General features: G+C 45.7%; 1 long non-coding RNA gene across 2 annotated transcripts; it reads right to left on the bottom strand.

The window, feature by feature from the left end:
- Positions 1-918: 918 nt before the first annotated feature.
- Positions 919-4,844, bottom strand: LOC108386923 (uncharacterized). 2 transcript variants are annotated; one of them, XR_001850681.3, is made up of 4 exons: positions 4,735-4,844; positions 3,361-3,563; positions 2,929-2,987; positions 919-1,882 (listed from the first exon to the last, which is right to left on the bottom strand). It is a non-coding gene; the product is annotated as an uncharacterized lncRNA (long non-coding RNA). The 2 variants fall into 2 exon arrangements; XR_001850682.3 differs by having other exon boundaries at positions 919-1,481.
- Between the last annotated feature and the right edge of the window lie 1,335 nt (positions 4,845-6,179).

Raw genomic sequence — 6,179 nt, 5'->3', positions numbered from 1 at the left:
AAATAGGACTTTTCTAATTTCAGATGAGGAAAGACAGAATCTGGGCCTGGTTGCTCTGCCAAGAAGCGAAGGCACCTGTAGCTATACAGGGAGTTTATAAGTAGGCAGATTGGTTTCTTCTTAACTTCAGGTGTTGAAATTAAGTTTGTAATTCTCAATTCATAGGGCATATAATCAACATTTATTTAGGCAAAGCTCCCCTTTTGCTTTGTATTTTATTATGATTTTCCCCTTTGTTCCTCTATTAGTCAGCTACTATTGCAATTAAACTGCATAACAAACAACCTCATAACCCCAGAGGCTCATGACATTTTTTTTTTTTTTGGTATTTGAAAAAACTTTTTTTCACACGTGTCAGTCTGCAGGTTGCTGTGGTTTGGCTGATCCAGGCTGAGCTCAGTCAGGTCGGCTCTAGGCTTCCTGAAGGGTGCAGGTCTGCTCCATGGAGCCCAGACTGCTAGGGCAGCAGCTGCCTATGGCGTGAGCTTGTTGAGTAAATCATAAAGGTGCAGAGAGGAGAAACCCCATAAGCACATTTAAAGCTTTTGCTTGTGTCACATCTTTTAACATTCCATTGGTCAAGTCACAAGGCTAAGTTCAAAGCCAAGAGCTGGGGAAGTTCATTCCACCACACTGAAGACATGGCAGAGGTAGAGAAGTATAATTCTATAACAGCAGGGAGTGAAGAACTGATAACCATAATCCAATCGACCACAATCCCCATTCACAATTTCCTTTTCCTCCCCACTAGAAGTGCCTACTCTGGTGTATGTCAGACAAATAGACACATATATATACAGACACAAAGAGAGAGAGAGAGAGAGACACACATATCATTAAAAATGTTAAGTATTATTTTTATTTCATATTTTATTATTTACAATAAACTATTTTAAAATAGGCTTTACTGAGGCTCATTTTCATTCAATAAAAAGGTACCTGTTTTAAGTGTCTAGTTTGATAAATTTTGACAAAAGTGTACATTCCCATCACTTCCACAATCAAGACATAAAACATTTCCATCACCCTAGAGAAAGTCCCCTGTACCTCTTTGGAGTCAACTCCACCACCCCTGCTCCCATCTTCCCACCCCTATAGATTAGTTTCACCTGTTCTCAACTTTGTTGCAAATGGAGCCCTACCATGGGCAGTGTTTTGCATCTGTCCTTTTCCGCTTAGCATGATGCTTCTGAGATTCATCCGTGATGTGGCCTGAATCAGATCCACTCCTTTTTCATGCTGAGTAGGACTGCCCTGTACAGAGGTGCCACTGTTTATTATTCCAGTCAACTGCTGAGGGACTACATTACTGTTTGTAATTTACATAAGTGACACTGTTTTACACATCTTACTCTGTTTCTTACTTTTTCACATAAAATGTATTTACGGCCGTCGTGTTGCTACACGTAGCTCTGGTTTGCTCTTCTGGCTGCTGCATGGCCACCCAGAACGTCCTCTTCCTCATTTCTTTATCCATTCACCTAATGAAGGATGGTCAGTTTGCCTCTGTTTGGCAACACTAACAGTGCTGCAGTGATCAGCATGTTTCCTTTCATATCTGTGTGAAAGGTGTTCTGGGACTCATACCCAAAAATTGGATTTCAGGGGCATGATGTATGCACATATTTAACATCAGAAGATACTGACATGCTGCTGCTCCTCACCATTACGCCCCAGGGCTTTCCTTTCCCACATGCTCTCCAGCTCTCAGTGTCCCCAACATTCCGTTTTTTACCAATTAGGTAGAAAGACACTTTGCTTCATTTAGGTTTCAGTGTGTGTTTCTCAGATTACTAGTAATTTTTTTTCTAGTAATCTTATCCAAGCTTGCTCTTGAGGTTGCAAGTTGGGCAGCTTTCCTTTTCTTCTTTTTCCTTCTTTTCTGCAACAACTTATAGAATGTAAGAATGATCTGCTCCTTGCTATTTATAGCACTCACCCAGAAGACCATCAGGACATGGTCCTTTTTCTCTTATGGAAGGTGAGGCATTGACACCCTTGATCCCATATTTTGCTTTCCTGGGGAAGACTTGATGCTACCTGTCAGATATGCATGGGCCAAAGAAGATACTGCTGTAACTGGGTGGCTGGGGAAGGGATAAGGGAAGGGAGAAGTCAGGAATAGTGGCATTCACTGAGCTGGGGATCCAGAGATGTGGCAGGAGTATGCAATATAGAAAGCAGGTTTAGCTCAGATTAAGAGCAACAAGGGAGAGAGATATGGGATGAGACTCTGAGGCTGTATGCTCTATGCTGCATGCCTACATGTGAGTGCACATGTGTGTGTACCTAGTGACTCTTGGTATACCTGGTCATACATTGCGAATATGTCTGTGCATATTACACCAATGTTTACTTGCACAGATGCATGTATGTTCCATGTGTACACATATGCAATACTACCCTTCATTTTTACCACAGCCTATTTGTACAAACTCTGTGTGTGTGCATGTGTGCACATGTGCATTTTACAGTTGATTGTTATCTGAATATCACACTACATTTAATTTAATGCATTTATATCTATTGTGTTCTTGGTAAAGACCACACACAGAATAGCAGAGCGTGTGTGTGTGGTGTGTGTGGGTGTGTGATGGGGAGGTATCACATACAGCATGTGTCATTACATAAACTCAGGATCTCATTATGTGGGTTTATTTGTTAAACAAAACCCATGCATCAATTGTGTTTGTGTACACACACAAGCGTGTGTGTGTAATAGGGTGTTACCCTGTATCTATTTCTACAGATCACACACTACATTTGCATGTTAGTGTCTGTCTATTGCACCCACATGGGCTCCTCTGCCCCCTCCCCAAGCCTGTTTGTAAAGACACCCAGCACAGTGTGGATGTGTGTGTGAATGTGTGTGTTTGCCTTTTATTTTGCTCACTGTTCTGTGACAGCAGAATGCTTCCCCCCGCTTACCTCCTCTTCCACATTGCAATCCTTCGGGGGATATCAAGGGCAAGCCAGAGAAGGGTTACCTGGAGAAAAGGGTTGCTAAGCAACCAAACACCCACCACCCCCAAGCACCACCAACCCAAAACTCCGTTCCAGGCCTGCAACCAGATTAGCATATTAATGAGGCTGTAATTTCCCCCGAATTGTCTGCTCGTACACACTCAACTCACAGCACACTGGCCCAGGAGTTTGCTATGCAAATAAACTGGTTTTACAGACTGCGACTTAATTAACTCATCAAGTTCATCCTCCTAACAGAAAAGGCAGACGAACTACAGATTAATGAACCTGTGTTTGCTCGCCCCTCTCTCTCCCCTGCCACAGCAAGCCGTCTTTCTCTCTTTATGGCCCGTTTCTCTTCCTTCTCCCCTGAGCCTGGTAGCTCCCGAAACCCACCTGGGATTCTTCTCCACGTTACTCTGGATTTTCGCCATCCAAGCCTGGTGCTTTCTCATCCCTTGTACGTGTGTGTGATGTTGGCGGGGCGGGGGACAGGATGCTGCCTACCTGGAGGCCCCCGTCCCCTCACCCAGCTCCAGGGATCTAAGCAGCACAGGAGGTGATGCGGAGGCAGACGGCCAGAAATGAGGACACTGTTCCTTTAACGAGAGGAAAGCACAGGCTTTATTTTTGACACACGATTCATAGTTTAGTATGAGCCCTGATATTCAATCAGCTGAATACGGAGTCTGGAAGAAGAGGCATTCTCCCTGCCTGCGTGTTAATTAGAAACACCAGTCCTGGCTGCCGCCCACACTAATCAACTTTCTCCACGTTTTGATGGAAGACACACACCCAGGAGGGGTCTCTGAAACTCTTGGAGGAGAAGTTGGAAATGTCCTGGGTGCAGGAAGCCCCTTAGAAGGGAGTGGCTTTGAATACTGAACCGTTTCTCCTTAAATCTCTTTACTTTTCTCTCTGGCTTCGCCCTTCACTGAGGTCTGAGGGTAGCGTCACCTCCTCCAGGAAGCCTTTTCTGGTTGATAAAATTCAATGAATGGATCCAAACCTAGAAGATAGTCCTATGTTGGAAGATCAAGACATTTGACCCCAGTGTCTGACCTCCATACAAGACAGGACCTTCCACAACTTCTCCAGTGCCACAGTTGTACTGCTTAATGACTTTCTGCCCCCTCCCCCAGCTTCCCTGCCCAAGTACAGGCCTCCTCACATGAATTACTACCTGCTGTCTGATTTCCTTCCAACCAGCCTTCACTGCGCCACCAAACAAGCAAACCAGGGTCAGGGCCCTTCCCTGCTCAGACACCATGGATGGCTCCCCATGGCCCTCAGGACAAAGTCCAAATGTAGCCTAACATTCAAGGCCATCCGTGATCTGGCACTACCTTAACCTCCCCCAGTTTCTCCCAGCACCTCAAATGTAAAGAATATAAGAATCACCTGAAGCCTTTGTTACAAGTTAGACTCCTGCCTGCCTCTGAAGATTCTGTTTCTATAGGTCTGGAGTGTCCCTGGAGTTGGCATCTTTAGCCTGCATCCCAGGTAACAGGAGCGAATGGTATTCGGCCACTCTGTGGGACTGGTCCCTTCGCTCATCGTTCTGTGAGCTCAGATACCTGCCTTCCACCTCTGCCTGATTAGACCCACCTGAACGAAGCCCATGCTCAGGACTGGCCCTCCTTCTCCAAGGGTCACCTTGACTTCTCCCACCTGGTGATCCTCCCCAGCATCCCCTGTCAGGGAGGCTGCTTGGACAATAGCAAGTGGGGGCTCTTCCCATGGACGCCCCAGCCCCATAGGTCCACTCACCCCTCCTGCCTGTAGCAGTGAGCGCCTGTGCAGTCCTTGAGGCAGTTGTGTGTAACTTCATATGCTGGTTCAAGGGGCGTTGGATATTCTTTTTCACCGTTCTTCAAATCCAGGCTTGAAAATTAGGGGAAAAAATTAATTCTCCCAAATAGTTGCTTACTGTCAATTAGTAAAGATCTTGAGTGTAAATAAAATGACAATTCCAGAGTCCAAGTTCCTGGGTTTGACCACCTTCCCTATCTCACCATCTGTTTGCTGTGTGACCTAGGGCAAGTGGCTTCCCCTCTCTGTGCCTCAGCTTCCTCATAAGCAAAGTGAGAATAATGACAGTATTATAGAGGTGGGAATGATATTTTAAAACATCCACAGAAAGTACTTGAGACACCCAGAGCGTGGTCAGTTACTGTCAGTCTATTACCGTGGTTAACTACATACTGTTTACCTGCTGGTTGAAATCCAAGGGGCGCTGAGAAAGTTCTGCTGACCAGGTGTTTTGGATTTGGTTTTACTCACAGTTTACTCCTCCTTGCACCAAATACAGTGCCTTGGCACATAGTAGGTGCTCAACCAGTGACTGTTTAATTAAAATGGAAACTGAACAGTTCTGGGATGCAGAAAAGATTCCTTTATGCATCCAGGCAGCTCTTACACTCACACATGCATAAAGACACACACACAAAAAACACATTCAGACAGACACAAAGACAAACACATAGGGACACAATTAGACACACACACACATAGATAGACATGCTTAGACATACACAAATATAGACAGGCACACACACAAAGAAGAAAGACACAGGGATGCACACAGGCACACGGATTGACACATACAGACACGCTCTCCCATGCGCACACACAATGCCGGTCTGTTTTGTTCTCTCGCGCCAGAACCAGAGGCAGTGGCCACGGCAGCAGCTGCCTCCGCCTCTATCACAAGCATGCATTTATTTGAAGAGTGTCAGGAGGTCATTCCTCAGCTAAATAGTGTCAATCCCATCCTCTCTGTCTCCTCCTAGGACCTATTCCACGATCCATTCATTCATCATGTTCGTATCTCCAGCCGCAGGGCCTCACATGGGTGTCCCGGGAGCCCCTCCCACACAGCGGGGCAGCCACAGCCGGTCTGGGAGGCTGGCCTCCATATCGCTTCCCCTGCTCAGTGATTACTGCCCCCAGCTTACAGATGAGAAGGCAGAGGCTCCGAGAGGAGAGCAGCTTTTGCTCATTCATTCATGCAAGATGAGGTTGACCCATTTGGAACTGCCATTTTTGAAAGGTTAAGAACAGTCAAATACTAACAAATTCAAATGGTTCACCAAAATATTTAACGAGTAGTGGTCCCTTATAATGATATGAGATAGGCCTGCAGATACTCAGGTGGACAGCCTGGATTTTATTCACATGTGATGGGCGCCACCATCACCATGAACTTATATCAT

This window comes from Manis javanica, chromosome 15, assembly GCF_040802235.1.
Source record: "Manis javanica isolate MJ-LG chromosome 15, MJ_LKY, whole genome shotgun sequence".
Classification (NCBI taxonomy): domain Eukaryota; kingdom Metazoa; phylum Chordata; class Mammalia; order Pholidota; family Manidae; genus Manis; species Manis javanica.
Note: the sequence above shows the minus strand (reverse complement) of the source record. Positions and strands in the feature narration are given on the sequence as shown.